Raw genomic sequence first — 19,696 nt, forward strand, 5'->3', positions numbered from 1 at the left:
GAAGTTGATATTTTTCTTGGATTCCTCTCCGAGAGGTGCAGGATTGATCTAAAGATCATCTGGTTTCGACATGTAAAAATGAAGATATTAATTTTTTTGTATTATGGACAAATTGTCAAGGTCAGCCAACAAGAAAAACATACATTTTAACTGCCAGCTCATCCTCAATGTTGCATATAAAAGGAGGAGACCTCAAGTCATTCTTTACAATCTCATCTCATCATCTCTCTCTCTCCTCTTATGAGTGGGTATGCAAATCTGGGTAGCTATCTCTCACATGTGCGAAGGAAGAAGGATGGATTCTATTGACTACGTTGACGAGCGTTGACCGAGTTGTAGGGAGGCAATTTGGCCGCATTGACTATTTTCCTGAACATGTTTTGACTGCAGATTGGGTGAGGTATCTTCCTCTTGGAAAGTCGTAGATCTGGGCACTGAAATCAGGTGATCCGACCTCTGATTTGACCAACGTTAATTGCCCTAGTTGTTGGCTATAGTTTGACTTTCGTTGACCAGACTTTGACTGGATTTTTGAGATTGTCTTGGACTATTTGGGTTTGATGTTGGAGGGTGAATTTTACTAGGCTTGACCGAGCTGCTTAGAGGAAGAATTCTACCCTATTTGACCAACGTTGACTTTTTTGGTTAGGGCTTTTTTGTTGCTATCATAAATGATCATATTTGTAAATTTGTACTATCTTTCTCTGCTGAATTATTGAAGAATATAAGAAGAATTGATCAAGGGTTTCCTCACATTAGGGTTTGTCCTTGGCTGGTGCCACTTCTTGTCTCCTCTTATCTTTCCTTGTCTCCTACTATTTATGTTTATGTTGTATCTTCATTTTACTATCATGGTGATGTGATTGCTAAATTGGATATTAATATTGGGTTCATAAATAAATTGAAGTAAATTTCTCTTAAGCATGGAACATACCAAAAATGAACATGGTATCAGAGTTGAGGTGAAGACAAAGCCCAAGAAAGAGTGAAATAGAAATCACCGAAGACAGTTGGATAAGGACAAAAGGCTCAATAGGTTCCTCATCCCACTTCCTAGCTGAAGACAAGCTCCGTGAAAATTCTGACTATCATGGATGGAAGATTTCTCTTGATCTGACATTAGAAGAACAAGAAGTGTTGGATTATGTGAAGGGGAAAATTCCTGAGCCTTCTTCAAATGCATCGACTATTGTGAAGAACAAGTACAATAAGGTTGAAGTCAAAGCAAAGAATATTATCAAAGATTTCATTGATAAGAGATAGGTGGCCTACATCTCTAATTTGAACACCTCCAAGTAGATCTACGACAGGTTGGTTAGCATGTTCAAGGTTAGCGATGAAAATCAAATTTTATTTCTCAAAAATAAGTTAAAGGATATTAAGAATGGCAAAGGAAAAAGGAATGTGGGACATCATGGAAATGGTCAACCCTCCAAGAAAGCAATGAACTGCAGGTATGAAGAATCAAATGTTATTGACAATAAGCAAAAGGAATATTATCTTATATCAGCCCTCTCAACTACCTCTCCTTTGGACACTTTGTGGAATTGGCTAATTGATAATGGTGCCTCAAGGCACTTCGCTGAATACAAGGAGGCTCTCTCTAATCCGATAGAGAAGGAGACAAACTTGGAGATTATTCTTGGAGACATTTCCACCTATCCCGTGAAGGGATTAGGGAATGTTATCATTCAAATGAATCAAGGTAACACAGTTCATTTACAAGAATTTCTATATGTACCACATCTCAAGAAGAACCTGGTGTCCATTTCAGGAATGGAAGACAAAGGATACAAGGTGGCATTCATCGATGGAAAGGTGCATGCATGGAAAAGAAATTTTAAAGATGCTTTTGCTCTTGGGTTCAGGGTTGACACATTATATCAAGTTGGAGGAAGTCCATTGGGAGCCATGTCTTGTGACACATCTCTACAATCTGAACTATGGCATGAAGGTTTGCTCACCTTCATTATAAGTCTCTTCTCGATGTGAGACAGATGGTGATAGGTATGCTCGAGTTCAAAGTTGAGCATGAAGGTGTATATCTGGGATGTGCCGAAGGAAAACTACAAGGGGACCATTCCCCTCAAGTAATAACAAGACCACAAATATATTGTAGTTGATCCACTCTAACATATTTGGTATGATGCTTGTAAACTCTTTGGGAGGATACTTATATTTGTAGGTTTTAACCCTATACAGAAATTACCTGTATATGAATTCTAAAACACAAAAAATAAACAATGTGAGAGCATAACACATAAAACACATATACATAGAGATTTCCCCTGGATCCCAAAATCAGGACTACCAGCTTGATTTTTCTTTATGTTCCTTTCAATGTTACAATACATATTTATAAAATGTCGAAGCATCCAATACCATGGACCGAAAACCATCGCATCCAAAACCATGGACCGAAAACCATCGCTTCCAAAACCATGTGCGAAAAATCATGCACAAAACTATAGGTAGGTCTGCGCAACCTAATATAGGGTCCAAAAACAAAAATTTTCGGGGCGTTGCCCCGGACCTCATAGAGTGGGGTTATCTGCACCCCTCAAACCCTCTATGACCCCCCTCACTACGCAATCAGCGCAACGAAGGGGGGGATCTGCCTAATCTGAAAATGAGATCTAAGAAAATTAATAAGGTATTACAAACTTATGTGCATGGATTAGTCTATGTCATTATAGGAAATGGATCGATAAGATTTTGAAATGCACAAACAATGAAGCAATAAACAAACATAATAGGTAACACATGACACAACAAATTTAATAAGGAGTTCACCCAATACTCCTGGGCTACATCTCCTGGTCCAACCTTCAGTGGTGGCCTCTCTATTATGTCTTCAAGCAGAGTTATGTTTACAACAGTGAGCTTAATTTGACCCTCACACACAAACAGATTACAATAACAAGAGCTTCACATGAATCCCTCAAGTTTCCTCTGAGTACACAAACTCCCACACAGCTCTCAATCTGTCCTACACTCTATCTCGCATTTTCTCTTCAATACTGCCTCCCTGTTTGCTTCTTTGTCTGTGGCTTTTAAAGCCAACTGCATTGCTTGTTCATTTCATGTCCTCAGCTCTTAGTCTCCCTAGCCTATGAAAGCTTAGAATCCCGTTGCCAGTGTTTCTCAGTCATTCTTTAATGTATGGAGGGGAGGTGGCCACCTATCCATAACGCTAGAGTGCCCGGGTCTCTGAAATTCTTAAGACAGCCACACTCTGTTAAAACACAAGGAAATGTATTTGAAATGGAGAAATCCAAAAAAAGTCATATATCGGACTTGAAATATAGTTTAATATCATTGATAAACCCTTTCGGGTTCGCAACATCACATTAGTGCTTTTTCCTTCTGTTTTTTCATTTGTTCGCGGAAATGAGATTTACAAGGAAAACATAGTTTTCCAAACTTCACCATATATGCAATTCCACCTATCAAATTATCAGGTCCGTAATATCATTTCCCTACTAGCCCTACTCCACTGCATAGTTCTGATGCATTGCTGCGATGCGATATATCACAATTGCTCATCGCAATAACCCTCAGGCCATTATAAAGCACTCCTCTGCATACTCCGACAGCGATCTGCCAATTTAATATGGGTCGTCGATCTATGCGCTTGATCAACGGTCCAGATTCACTCTGCCATTCGATCATTACAATATATATATATATATATATATATATATATATATATATATATATATATATATATATATATATATATATATATATATATATATATATATATATATATATATATATAAAGCATTGATCCCTGCTGATTGTCTCTGTCGATTGTGATTTCCCGATCTGATCTAAATTGTTGATCAGCCAAATCTAACGACTACTATGCATCACTTATTCTGCCTATCTTTTTATTGATTTCACAGGTTTTGGGCCTCCCGATAGTGTTTCTCTGCCCTGGTAAGGGTCCCCTCTTTCAATGTTTTCTATCCTTTAAGGGATTTTTGGCTTTGGCATCATTTTTAATAGATTCATGAAGACTTAGAGGGCATTCTTGGATCCATTTGGATCGCACCTTCCCACTGAAAAAGGCTTTTTGACCACCAAAAGTTTGTTTTCATGCATCAATCAAGTGAGGATATTGCTGCCTCACATTTCCAATCTCTATCCATTTTTCACTGCTGAGTTTTGAACCTTTGAGTCCAATCCTTACGTACTCAACATCTGCTTTGCGCATTGTCCTCACCTTCCTGTCCAATACTGTATCTTCCTGCAGCTCATTGAGGTATTCAAGCAACAGATCATCAATGGAAGGCAATTGACTTTGCTCTTAAGGATCTTCAATTAGTGAAGGTTCAAACAGTCTTAAATTTTTTGCATTTACTACTGAATAGATGTGCATGTATGCTGCAAGATCAAGGTGGAAAGCATTCTCACCAATTTTCTCAAGTACCTTAAAAGACCCATACCTTATTGGCTTTAGCTTCTTTCTTTCACCTTGCATTCTGTCATTATACAACCATACTTGACCACCAACTTGGAAGTTGTGCTCCACTCGGTGTTTATCATGCCTTGCCTTGTATTTGGCTTGGCTCTTTTCCAGCTGTTCTTGCATTGTCTGGTGAATCTCTTGGATCTGTTCAATGAATCTGGTTGCTTATCCACATCAATGTGTCTAGCAACTGCTATATCTTTTTCAAAGGCAAAATCCAAGGGAGGCCTTGGTATAAAACCAAAACAGATCTCAAAAGGAGATCTTTGTGTAGAAGAATGTTTAGCACAGCTGTAAGAATGTTGCACATAACATAAATGTTCATCCTAAATCTTGGGATGCTTGTTGCAATAACTCCTGAGCAACTGGATCACTGTCCTGTTGACTACCTCTATTTGGCCATCTGTTTGTGGATGAAAGGCTATTCTTTTCTTCAGCCTGGTGTCCATTAATTCCCACAGACTTGACCAAAACTTCCCAACAAATTGGAGTCTTGATCAGATATTAGGGAAGTGGGTAACCCAAAGTGCACCCAGACAAGCTGAAAGAACAATTTCATTGTTTTCTCAACTGTAATATACTTATTACAAGGTATTTAAATACACATTTTGCTGAACCTGTCCCCAATAACATATAAATAGTCATGACCATTTCTAGATTTTGGTAGTCCTCCAACAAAGTCCATGGAAACACTTTCCCAAGGATGGGAAGGGACTAGCAGTGGAGTGTACAAGCCTAGTTTTCTATTGTTGGGCTTGCTTTTAGCACACATGGTACACCCTCTTACATATCTATAAACTGTTTCATGCATTTTTGGCCGATATTAGTATCTTTGTAGTTGTGCAATTGTTTTTCTTACCCCAAAATGACCTGATACCAGAGAAATATGTGCCTCCCTAATTTTGTTAATTCTCTCTATTTGTGGAATGCATAGCTTCCCCAAATGATACAAGAGTCAGTCCTTAATATGGTAATCCAATTCTTCTACCTTTTTGCTATTACTTAAAGATGCATATACATCTTTAAAGTATATATCTTGAGCATATTGTTCAATGTAGCTTTCATGCATTACTGAGTTATGCTTAAGTATAGCAGATGCAAATATAATTGGTCTGGATAACATATCCGCAACTTTATTGTGTATGTCCTTTTTATATCTGATGACTAAATGAAACTGCTGTAGGAAACCCATCCACCTATAGTGTCTTGATTTTTGCAACTTAGTTTGTAAGTGCAAGTACTGAAGTGGCTGATGATCAGTATGTATTATTGTTTCTTTGCCCATTAAGTACTGTTTCCACTTCCTCACACTCTGAACTAATGCATACAATTCTTTATCATATGTAGGATAATTAAGTACTGCAGAATTAAAAGTCTCAGAATGGTAGCATATGGGTTTACCATGTTGAATCAACACTACTCCAATGGCATAGTCATTGGCATCTGTTTCGATCTCAAATGGTTGTTGAATATTTGGCAATGCTAGTACTGGTGTTGTACTAATTTTTTCTTTCAAGGTGTTGAAGGCTTTCTGTTGTTTGCCTCCCCACTGAAACACCTTGTTCAATCTTGTCAAAGCATGTAAGGGAGCTGCAATTAAGGAAAAGCTAGCAATAAACTTTCTCCAATATTGTGCTTCCCCTAGGAAGCTCCTAACTTTTGTAGCAGACTTGGGTTTAGGCCAGTTTACAATGACTACCACCTTAGAGGGATCTATCTTCAATTCACCACCCCCTACAATATGACCCAAATAATTCAAAAATTTTACACATTTTGATAATTTAACATAGAGATTTTCCTTTTTCAAAACATCTAGAGTCTGCTTCACATGCTTTAAATGTTCTTCCCATGTTTCACTGAATGCAAGAATGTCATCAAGATATACAATCACAAAATCATCAATTAAATGCCTAAGTACATCATTCATTACTCTCATGAAAGTGGTTGGAGCATTAGTTAAGCCAAAAGGCATAACTAGCCATTCATACAGCCCTTGTTTTGTTTTGAAAGCAGTCTTCCATGCATCTTGCTTAGCTACTATGACCTGATGGTAACCACTACGTAGGTTCAACTTGGAAAAGTAAACAAACTCTTTTAGCTGATCCAATAAATCATATATGCGAGGAAGGGGATAACGATTCTTGATCGTTATTTTATTCAGTGCTTAGTAATCAATGCACATCCTCCATGAACCACCCTTTTTTCTCACCAACACAATTGAAGATCTGCATGGTGATGTGCTTGGCCTTATGAACCCTTTCTCGAGTAGCTCATGTACCTTCTTATTGATTTCTGCATACTTTAAAGCGGATAACTTGTACATTCCAATGTTAGGCAATGGAGCATCTTGCTGCAAATTAATATCATGTACAATTTCCCTTTTTGGTGGCAGACCTTTAGGTTCTTGAAATAATATATCATATTCTGAAACAACCTTTTCTAAATTAGCTTGTTGTTTAGCATCTCAACCTTCAAATACATTGGTTTTTCAGGTTTCTTTTCCTTTACAACCATCACTAAAAATTGCTTTCATGAATTTACAATCCTTTTCATTTGCCCCCAGTTTATGAGAGTATAATTATTTTTGAGTTTGTGAGCTCTTATAGTATATTCTATTCCATCTTTAACAAGTTGATACTTATTTTTTTCTCTATATAAAATTTCTTTTCTATCATATAAGTAAGGACTTCCTAAAACAATTCCACTTATATCCAAGGGAATTACATCTAACTAAACCTCATCTACAAATGCTTGAACCAATGGCAAACCTAAGTTTACATTGTCTAGTCACTTGTAGCTTTGCTTTATCACATAACCAACCTAATGGATATGGCTTCTTATGAGGTGTGGTTAGTAATCCCAGTTTGTTTACAATTGCTTCAGAAATTAATTTTACTTGTGAGCCACTATCAAACAAAGTATCAATCTTTTGATGCTTGGAAATAACTCTAATATGGAAAAGCTCAAGTCTTCTTCTCTTGTTTTCTTCACTATCAATAGTTTGGGTAGAATTACTAGAAGATGCTTCAGAATTTTTACCTCGTATACCTATGGCTGTGGTTGTTGTTACATCACCTGAGTATGACCTCAAATCTTTTTGAACAATGGCAAAAATTTCTTCTTCTTGCCATCGAAACTTCTTGGCTTTCAGCTCCAGATGCAAAGACCAACAATGTTCATCATCATGTCCATCCTTCTTGCAGTGAGTGCATGAAGGTTTGGTCTTTTGTACAACATTGGCCTTCCTCTCTTTCCATTTTTGCTTCCTCTTTTCCTTGTTCTTGTTTGCAGTGGGTTTGGATGGTCTCCCAATCTCTGGGTTCACATTCATGCCTCTAGCCTCTAGATGGTTAGCCTGGACAGATACCTCATCTATGCTAGTAGGGTTAAACATGAGAATGGTATGTCTCAAATAACTGTGTAGACCACCTATATACTTCAGCAAAGTTTCAGGTGAGTCTAAAGAAATTCCTAGAATCAAAGCTCTTTTTCCAAACTCTTGGGTGTAACATTGGACACTTTGCCCTTTTAATTGGCGAAGAGTTTGCCAACTCATCATAGCTTGTTGCATATAAGCCAGTGGATAGAATTGTTTTTTAATTGCTGAAACAAATTAACTCCAGACATAAAGAATTTTACCATTCTTCTTCAAGTCAGCTTGCGTCCTACCTTCCCACCATACCAAGGCAGTTCCTCCAAGGCATAGACTAGCCAGCTGAATTTTACTCTTGTCTGAGTCAATATTTTGCACCCTGCAATACACATCAATTTGGCTAATCTATTTATCTAACTTCTCTGCATTTATCTCTCCATCATATATTGTCAAATCAAATTTGACATCTAATTTAATCAGAGATGTTTTCTTCTTTCTATTTTCAGGGTTATCAGGAGAGGTGGGCAAAGGAATCTCTTTTCCTTTCCCTTTGCCTTCAGAATGGCCATCTATAAGATATTTTTATGTTCCTTTGTCTTGTTTGGAAGTGGAAGAATCTTCACTTTGACCTTTCTTAAATTCTCTATACATTTCTTCTACCATGGCTCTCATGGTCATGAAACTTTCCATGAAGTGAGAATTTGATTCCAAGGGAATTTCTTTTGTCACTTTCCTCTTAAGATAGACTCTACCAATTTCTGAGTTAGTTTCAACCAATCCTCCTTCTCCTAATTTAAGCTTTGATCTAGTTAGCATTCACAAATAGTCCAGCACAAGCTTGTCTAACCCTAGCAACCTAAAGCTCTGATACCACTTGATATGAAAATGAGATCTAAGACAATGAATAAGGTATGACAGACTTATGTGCATGGATTAATCTATGTCATTATATGCAATGGATCGATAAAATTGTGAAATGCACAGACAATGAAGTTGTAAACAAACATAATAGATAACACATGACACAAGAAATTTAATAAGGAGAAAACCCAATACTCCTAGGCTGCATCTCATGGTCTAGCCTTCAGTGGTGGCCTCTCTATTATGTCTTCAAGCAATGTTTTGTTTACAACAGTGAGCTCAATTTGAGCCTCACACACAAACATATTACAATAACAAGTGCTTCACTTGAATCCCTCAAGCTTCCTTTAAGTACACAGACTCCCACACAACTTTCAGTCTGCCTTAAAATCTGTCTCGCATTTGCTCTTCAATACTTCCTCCCTATTTGCTTCTCTGTCTGTGGCTTTTAAAGCCAACCGCACTGCCTGTTAATTTTATGTCCTCAGATCTTAGTCTCCTCGGCCTCTGAACACTTAGAATCCCCTTGCCAACATTTCTCAATCATTGTTTAACATATGGAGGGGAGGTGGCACCTATCCATAACGCCAGAGTGCCCGAGTCTTTGAAATTCTTAGGACAGTTGCGCTCTATTAAAACACAAGGAAATGTATTTGAAATGGAGAAATCCACAAAAAACTCATATATCGGACTTAGAATATTGTTTAATATCATTGATAAACCCTTTCGGGACCACAACATCGCATCGACGCTTTTTCCTTTGGTTTTTATGTTTGTTCGCGGAAATACGATTTACAAAGGGAAACATAGTTTTCCGGACTTCAACATATATGCAATTCCACCTATCAGATTATCAAGTCTATAATATCATTGCCTTGATGGGTACTAGCCCTGCTCCACTACATAGTTTTGATGCGATGTGGTGATGCGATATATCTCAATCGCTCATCGCAATAACCCTTGGGCCATTATAAAGTGCTCCCCTGCATACTCTGACAGTGATCGTCGATTTAATATGGGCCGTTGATCTATGCACTTGATTGACAGTCCAGATTCACTTCGCCATTCGCTCATCACAATTTATATATATGTAAAGCATCGATCCCCACCAATAGTCTCCGCCAATTGTGACTTCCCAATCTGATCTAGACCGTTGATCGGCTAGATGAGACGACTACTATGCATCACTTATTTTGTCTATCTTTTTATTGATTTCACAAGTTTTGGTTCTCCTGATAGTGTTTCTCTGCCCTACTAACGGTGTCCCTCTTTCAATGTTTTCGATCCTTGAAGGGATTTTTGGCTTTGGCATGATTTTTGATAGATTCATGAAGACTTAGAGGCCATTCTTTGATCCATTTGGATCACCGCCCCCTTCTAACCCCCCAGTTAACTATGTAGGCTAGTCATAGAAAGAATATAACACAACCCAACAATATTATCTGACCTTTACGGATGATTACTCTCACAAGGCTTGGATCTACTTCTCCAAAAAGAAGGATGAAGTGTTCACGTGGTTTTTTCACTTCAAATCCATGATCAAAAATCATTCGGAGAAGAGAATCAATATATTGAGGATTGATAATGGGATTGAGTTTGAATCAAATGAATTTCATTATTATTACATAGAATATGGCATTAAGAGGGAGATTACAACACCATACACTCCCGAGAATAATGGTGTGGCTGAAAGGAAGAATCGTACTATTGTAGAAGTTGTTTGTGCCATGCTTCATGATTAAGGGCTTCTAAAGTTCCTATGGGTTGAAGTTGCAAATAATGTCATGTATGTTCAAACCCAATGCCCTCATCAAGCATTGGACTCCAAGAATCCTGAAGAAATGTTCACTGGTAAGAAACCCAATATCTCTCATTTTAAAATTTTTTAAAGTCCCATATATTTTTATGTGCTGAAAGAGAAAAGAAGCAAATTAGGTGCATGAGGGGAGAAAGGATTTTTTGTGGGCTATAACGAAAATTCTAAGGGCTACAGAATTTATGTGGCTAGTCAAAGGGAATTTGAGATAACTCATTATGTCACCTTTGATGAAGATATGGCCCTCGACAAGATCAACAACCTTCCTATCCCAAGGAAGCACAAAAAGCTAACACTAGAAAACAAGGTGAAAAGGAGGACAAGGTGATGCCTGATGTTGATGAAATTATGGATCCTATTAATCCTCCTCCCCAAGAGCCCTCCTCCTCCCAGAGGAGACCCTCATGGCTTATGGAGACTCTCAAAGATTCCGAGAGACATATTGCACCAAAGGGGACTTTTCGTGAAAGCAGGAAGTCGAACAGGTATCGAGGATACTTGACTTCCATGAGCACTATCATTCAAAATGAGCCTTCATCATTTGAAGAAGCCGTGAAGAAACAAGTATGGAATGATGCTACGAATGAATAATACAAGTCTATTATGAAGCATGATGTATGGGATGTGGTCCCTAGACCTAAGGACAAATTGGTTATGACCTCTATGTTGCTCTACAAAATCAAGCATGGATCTGATGGCAGCGTAGAAAATTTCAAGGCTCGCTTTTTTGCTAGAGGATTCTCTCAAAAGGATGGTGTAGATTATGATGAAATATTTGCACCTGCTGCTCGATACACCACCGTCCACTCGATCATAGACCTTGTTGCCTCTCAAGGATGAAACCTACATCAGATGGATTTCAAGACCGCTTTCTTGCATCGTTTGATTAAAGAGGAAGTCTATGTGGAACAACTTGAGGGGTTTGAGGTTCATGACCTAGAATCTCATGTATGCAGGTTGAAGAAGGCTCTCTATGGATTAAAGTAAGCACCCTGGGCTTGGTATGAGAGGATTGATAACTATTTGGCGAAGCTGAGATTCACTAGAAGAGAAGTCGATCTGAACCTTTACTTTAAGATTGAAGATGATAAATCTCTCATACTAGTACTTTATGTAGACGACCTATTTCTGATAGGTGTAAACACTCTCATTCACAAATGTAAGAGGGAGTTGGCTTCTGTATTTGAGATGAAGGACTTAGGATTGATGCACTACTTCCTAGGGTTGGAGGTCTCGCAAAAGGCAGGAGAACTTTTCCTATCTCAAGGGAAATATGTTGTGAATATATTGGAAATATCTGGGATCGTTGACTGCAAGCGTGTGACTACCCCGATGGAGCTTAACTTCAAGAAGTTATGTGGTAGTGCTACCGGACTTGAATTGGGAAATGCTTCTGAGTATCATCAACTCATAGGATTGCTAATGTTCTTAATGAACTCCCATCTCGACATATGTTTTGCAGTTAACACATTGAGCGAATATATGGTTGATCCTCATCATATACATTGGATTGGTGCTAAGAATCTTCTAAGATATCTTCGAGGCACAATCACTCATGGACTGATATACACTGATGGAGATGTAAGGTTGCATGGTTATTCTAATGCTGATTGGACCGATAGTGTGGTGGATCGTAAGAGAACTATGGGTGTTGTTTCTCTTTGGGTTCTACTTCAATATCCTGGATGAGAAGGAAGCATAAGTCGGTTGCCTTAAGCACCACTGAGTCCGAATACATAGATGTGAGTATGGCCTCCTCTGAAGTTGTTTGGTTGAGGAAGCTCTTCAATGAGTTGTTTGGACATGTGTTGGATACCACACTGATCCTTTGTGACAACCAAAGTAGGATCCGATTATCAGAGAATCATGTATTTCATGATCGCTCCAAGCACATAGATATTAGGTACCACTTTATCCGAGATATGGTACAACGAGGAGAAATAAGGATTCATCACATTGGGACTGATGAGCAAGTCGCCGATATTCCGACAAAGCCCCTGGGGAAGGTTAAGTTCTTAACCTTTCAAGAACGACTTGGAGTCATGGAGAGACCCTCTTCTAAGGGTCTTGTATGATATGAACATTGAGCTCTAGGAGCTCCCGGGGGCTTGGGGTACTTCTTGGAGCGATGAGAAACCATAGGGTGAGTGGTTTAGCCTTTCCCTAATGGTTTGTTGTGTATAGGGTGAGTCGTTTAGCCTTCCCTTGTGATACCCCATGACAACATGTAGGCAGGATGAGTGGTTCATCCTTCTCCTACTAAGACATCCTACCCATGTAGTTTGGGACTAATGGGAAGTACCTCTCATCTAGCCAATGAGTAGGGAAATGAGGATAGGGACCATAGTACTAGTGATGGAAACATCATATACTACTGTACTCCCTAAGCTAGGATGACTGATATTGATCTCGGATCAATTGGAACTCACCTCGTGTTAGTAAGAGTGGTATGACACACTCTCTTTTGATTGGAACTGACTTCGAGTCAGTAAGAGTGCTATGAGACACTCTCTTTTATCTGGGACTGACTTTGGGTAAGTAGAGAATGGTATGATACATTCTCAATCACTTCTTCTCCTTCATAGTTTAGCAGAGCAGAGGAGTGCATTGATGGCAGAGATAGTATCGACAGGCAGATGGATTAGCAGATGGAGTTCTCCCTAGTTGAGAGGGAGTGTTAAAATTGGCAATAAGGGCCAAACTCCACATGGGTCATCATATTTATGGAAACTGATATTTTTCTTGTATTCCTCTCTCTGAGAGGTGTGGGATTGATCTAAAGACCATCTGATTCCAACATGTAAAAATAAAGATATGAATTTATTTATATTATGCACAAATTGTCAAGGTCGACCAGCAAGCAAAACAAGCATTTTAACCCCGAACTCATCCTCAATGTTGCATATAAAAGGACGAGACCTCAAGTCATTCTTTCATCATCTCATCTCATCATCTCTCTCTCTCCTCTTGTGATTGGGTACACAAATGTGGGCATTTATCTCTCACACGTGCAAAGAAAGAAGGATGGATTATCTTGACTGCATTGACCATCGTTGACTGAGATGCAGGGAGGTTGTTTGGCTACATTGACCACATTCTTTGACATGCTTTGACTGCGGATTGGGTGAGGTATCTTCCTCTTGGTAGGCTGCAAATTTGGGCACTGAAATTGAGGTGATCTGACCTCTTATTTGACCAGCGTTGATTGCCCTAGTTGCTCACCACAGTTTGACTTTTGTTGACGAGACTTTGAATGGATTTTTCAAACTGTTTTGGACTGTTTGGGTTTTCTGTTGGAGGTCAAAGTTGACTAGGCTTGACTGAATTACTTAGAGGAAGAATTCCGCCATGTTTGACCAACGTCGACTTTTCTTGTCAGGGCTTTTATGCTACTGTCATAAATGATCAAATTTGTAAATTTGTATTATCTCTCTCTGTTGAACTATTGAAGAATATAACATGAATTGATCAAGGGTTTTCCCACATTGGGTTTTGTCCCTAATTGGTGCCACATCTTGTGTCCTCTTGTCTTGGCTTGTCTTCCATTGTTTATGTTTATGTTCTATCTGCATTTTACTATCATGATGATGTGATTGCTAAACTGGATATTAATATTGGGCTAATAAAGAAATTGAAGTAAATTGCTTTTAAGCATAGAACATACTAAAAATAAACACAATTCTTTTTGTTTCAGTAGGTATGATATCATAAAAACTTGTGATTGCAGGTTTTCCTATAACCTTTTTTCCGAGAAGAGTGATTGGTAGATCTAGAATAACAACCTAAAAATATGCGTTTATGATTTCTTGGAAATTGTTAAGTATTGGACTGTAATGCTTCTGCATGTTTAGTTTCTGCAACTTAGAAGTTAGCAACATTGGTTTGAAAATTAGAGTTGTGTTGTAGGGTAGAGTAGATCTTAATAAAATTCAACTCATCTTTTCAATGTTAATTTACTCTGCTGTAATAGTGATCATTTGATGCATGTGTTTGATTGGTTCACAGAGATTGTGTTGACATGCAGGGGTGGGCACACCTTTGTACATCCACCTAGGCCACTCCATCTCTCTCCTAGATACCTCACATTGCCTCCAAACTCTACCACCGAGATTACTCTAAGGTAAATGGAGGACACCATGGGCACAAAATTTGGTGCAAGATGAACCTCTGATGGATACTAGGCTTCGCTAAGGGGCTCCCACACCCTTCACTGACCTTCTTCTACCTTCAATACACCATTTATGTCCTAAAAAATCTCTCGGAACCCTTTTTGTAGAAAAACACGACCTCCTATAGCAATAAAGGGCCTCGTGTAGCACTTCGTGTAGAAGACCTGTAGCATTGTTTTCGTCGCATTGTTTTCTTCAACTAGACTCGTTCCAGATTTCGTCCCTTAAAGTTGAATAATGGCCCGCAAGCCATGATTCCATGACCAAGGAAGATTCTAAGACTACAACTCCCTTTTCTCCTTGCTAGAAACAGAAGAGAACACATAGAATTAGAATTAGCATTTTCTTATTGTGTTGAAAGTTGAATTTCTTATTTTCAAGCAAGTGCAAATAGATAGATGATTCATGCAAGTAGGTTGTTAGATTGATTAGGTGTGCAAATAGAATAGCATGGTTTACTTGCAACTAAACTAACATTTTCCCTTTTATAAAATTTCAATTAAGCATTTACATGTAACTTATGACACTTTCACTTCTATAGTAGAATCATGTTCATATATTTGCAATTGTAACTTGTTTTTCTCTTGTGTTTAGCTGAAAAAATAATCTCTAAACACCTTGATTTCATCTCATGACATAGGTAGAACCTAATAATTAATATTAATATTAATATTAAATCTTTATCATATACTTATATCACATTTACTTATTAATGTGGTTGTCCATTGGCAGTAGTTATTATAAAATTGGATTCAAACCTATTATGTAAAAAAAACCTGTGATATTAGTATTTTTCTAAAATTTTAATCATTTGTTAAAGAGAAACATCATTTTTATGTTATGCATAGCTCCGATGTTATTACTTTCCGTTATTTTGCATACGAGGTTACAGCTAACCCGTATTATTAATCATCCTTGTCCGAATTTGGCAGCCATTGCAGCAAGCATGTCGAAATCGTTTTGTAGCTGTGCGCTGGGTAGGTGTAACTTTGTTGTCCAGCCGACAACGCAATAAATGAAAATGGAGGAAAACACTGACACATATGACTACTTTGACCAAATTTTGCAGTTAAAAATCCTGGAAGAAAACTATTTGCTTTCTCTCATTCTCTCTGGCTCTGGCATTTAATGACCGCAAACAACTAAATCAACGCACAGAGAAAACGTACGTTGATTCTTTATGAAGACGTACTTTGCAAGTTTGGATATCACGCCATCAACCAATAACAACAGATTTAGCTGTTACTGTGCGGAAGAGGAGATGCGGACCGCCCATTTCGGCTATTATCCCTTTTGCTCATAGGTTTCAGGCGGGATTCTAAATTCTTAGAATATTCTGGGATCGGACGGACACCGCCCATTTCGGCTATTATCCTTTTTGCTCATAGGTTTCAGCGGGATTCTAAATTCTTAGAATATTCCGGGATCGGACGGACATCGCGGTGTTTGGACTCCCATGCATAATTTCCACACATGTAGGGTTCTGAGATGCTGTGTTCGCATTGACTCTCAGCATGACTCATAAGAGCAGTAGTGAAAAAGTGTTAAGCAGGACAACGAGAGGTTTGGTAGGGAACGAAATCGCAATAATCGAATATGCCAGTTGTAAGATGTACAATTATCAATGGAGGAGCCCAAGAAAAGATGAACACGAAAACTAAAGAACTGACCATGTTCGCTCACTAAATGGGAATGTGTCATTGTGTCACAGCACTCGTTATACTTTGAAATTCGAAGTAATTTTCCATCGCATTGGACCGCCTTTCGTTTCCTTCGTTTGATGTTAGTGACGGTGAAAAACATCGATATAGGTGGTCAAAGTTACATACATATAATAATGTATTCATTCTTATCCGCTTCCTTTGATCTTTGGGAATGGGAAAGTGAGAGACATCGACATTGTTGGTGAAACTTACTTCTTATCAGCTTCCTTTGATCTTTGGGAATGTGAAAGTGAGAGACATCGACATTGTTGGTGAAACTTACTTATCATAAAGTGAATGCATTGCCATTGAATATACTTTCTTCATTTCTAGAAAGAAGATAACGTAAATACATTGAAATGTGACACATTGCTCACTAGTGTCAGATCCCCATGCCTTTAGAATACTGGCTCATTCGTGCATGAAAGCTCTGACTCTGCATCCTCTGGATATCGAATATGAACCTGGCATCGCATTTCGGATATGGAATCTGATGGAGTAGTTTTAGCTAAAACTGCAATTTGGAGTCATATTAGCACTTTTAATTCTTCATGTCAAAATGAATTTAGTTTCGTTCAGCATTTTCACTACAACCAAAATGTATAATGTTAATTTTAATAATATGTGAATTCATTAAAATGATTTTAACCGGATTAAGTTAAAAATGTAATTGGGAGCCTTTTCACGTGCAGAAAAAGAGTGAATATAAGTTAATTTTATTTCAGATATTACTGTGGATAGAAAGTTATACTATATTTATGAGGCTATAATGAATATTATAGGGAAAATTGATAATGAAAAATTGAATTAAGAAACAAGATGATAGTGTAATATTGAGTTTCTAAATAATTGTTTTTTCTAAAAATTTTTAATATTTGTTTATTTTTTCAGTGATTATTGATTGAGAGCAAAATAAATAAAGAGCCATTTAAATTTATTGTAAATTAGTTCATTGAAATATGATTGGGCAAATCATTAAATATTAGATTTTTCTAACTTTTTTTTCTTTTTGATAAAATTGTTCATTATTTTATTGATGTTATATACAATGAAAAATCTCTTATATATAATTGGATATGTCATTCTTTCTCATTTTAATTCTTGCCAATATTTTTAATGGAATGTGTTAGCATTTTTAATTGTTGTCAATATATGTTAATAAATGTTTGATAACTTTTAATGGTGTAAGACTTCATTTCCTAGCTATGCACCAAGAATTCCCTTATGGTTTCACTATCTATTTATCCAAAATGAATGCTAACAACTATATTTCCTCAATCATTGGTTTATTTATGATATTCAAGATATGTGGACATTGTTATCCTAGAAGGGATAACTAATTTATGAGGCCCCCCTAAGGTTTCACTCAAACTTGGCCTTCATTAATCTAGATAGTCCTACTCATTTTCTACTTCAACCACTAAGGCTAGCTCAACCATGGTGCATCGAATGACTCCCTTAGCTAATATGATGGAGAAAGGATTGATAATTGAACATTGCATAAAACTAATAGTATATTGTTATTGTTTTAAGTGTGTGATTATGTTTATTCTTGCTTTAATGAGACTTTCCAACATTTCCTATTTCCTACTTTGTTGTTTTATCTTTTCATACCAAGATTTCACATAGTTTTCTTTGTAAACTGGGTGTGGTCAAGGTGTATTATCTGGTTTCTTCTTAGAGTAACACCACATATTCCCAAGTACAAAACATTTTCCTTTTTTTCTCACCACATCTACTCTATTCATGTAAAAGAGACCATCCCCTTGTCATTCTTGATTCATGATTGTCATCCACGAAAAAGTATGTGTATGAAACAAAATCATAAATTGATAATTCCTAGGTGATTTTAAAAATTCCCTAATCATCTAAACAATACGTGAATGAGAAAAAGATGAGAAGAGAGATATCAAGAAAATAAAGATTGAGTTAGGTGTCACCTTATCATGCTCCACCCTAGTCCCTATATTGTTTATAAAACATAAATTGACATGTTCAATGAATGGAACCACTAATTAATTAGAAAGTGTTTAAAATGATGCCATGGAATGAACGTTCAATACATTACGTTAGTTCATAAAAAGTTGTTGACCAAGTCCTATAAAAAAGTAGACATAAATGGAAGGCCTTACTCTCTTAATGGCTTGAGGGTCATGTCATAAATATTTTACCATTTTCATTCCTACCATAAACTACAACCCAACATACCCTGGTTGAGCCTTGTAGGAATTGTCCTAGGCTTTGATTACATGTGTAAAGATATGGCTATGTGTCATATTGGAATTATTAAATTTCAATCCATGATTTTGTTTATGTTATGTTAAAAGGAATTGTTTTGTTTGCATCAACTAATAGTCACATGAGGCTATTAAAAACTACTTTAATTTGATATCTCAATGAACAACTACATGAATATTTCCACAACAACAAGTTCCTTGGGGATTTTAACTCTAATCAACCACAATCATTAACGAAGATAGTGAGGTTTGGATATTGTATTAACTTCTACTTTCACTTAAAGTATTTTAATCCATAATTAAATGAGAAGGCACTATATTGGTCCACGATTCATAGTATAACCCCTATTCAAAGAGATTTTATCATTTTTTGTTTGAAAATGCTCTTGATGCCCATTCTAAGGGTGGTAATTCTCAGTTATATTTGAGTTATAGCCACTCATCCAATGGTTTGAGCTCTCATGATCTGAGTTCCCCATTGCAATGATTTGTAATTATAATGAGATCATTGATCTATATGAGGAATATTTCTTCTCATTTAAAAGAGGTGGAAAAATAATGAAGATTTGTTCCATTGAAATTCAATGCATTTTGATGGTTATTATCATTTTGTTAAAGGTTTTGAAAGAACGTATCTACTTAGGACAAAGCTATTGTTACTACATAAGAAGGGAATCCAAGTCCACTAGAATGAAAATACAGGTTGTGACCTTTGAATTTCTAATTACTCTAGAATTTTCTAGTGACTTCTCACATTCCATGTGGAACCATTGGTATTCCACACATTTTACACTTTCTTATTTTGAAAATATAATAATTACATTCCAAAAATGATGTGGCAAGATACATTGGCACATATGACCTTCGGATGACACTTGGACAAGCCATGACTTGGCATTGATGACATGGAACTTCATTTTTTTGTGACTAGGCCAAAATTTTCTCCTTGCTGCCATATTTGTATCTTCTTCATGATGGATCTTTTCTTTTTCTTTATATTCACCCTCCAAAGGGCCTAGATAAGTGTTGAAACCTTCTGAGTTAGCATGCGTTTCCATGTCTT

The sequence above is a fragment of the Pinus tabuliformis genome, chromosome X, assembly GCF_031772625.1.
Source record: "Pinus tabuliformis cultivar Carrire ecotype Pingquan chromosome X, CPIR1, whole genome shotgun sequence".
Taxonomy (NCBI): domain Eukaryota; kingdom Viridiplantae; phylum Streptophyta; class Pinopsida; order Pinales; family Pinaceae; genus Pinus; species Pinus tabuliformis.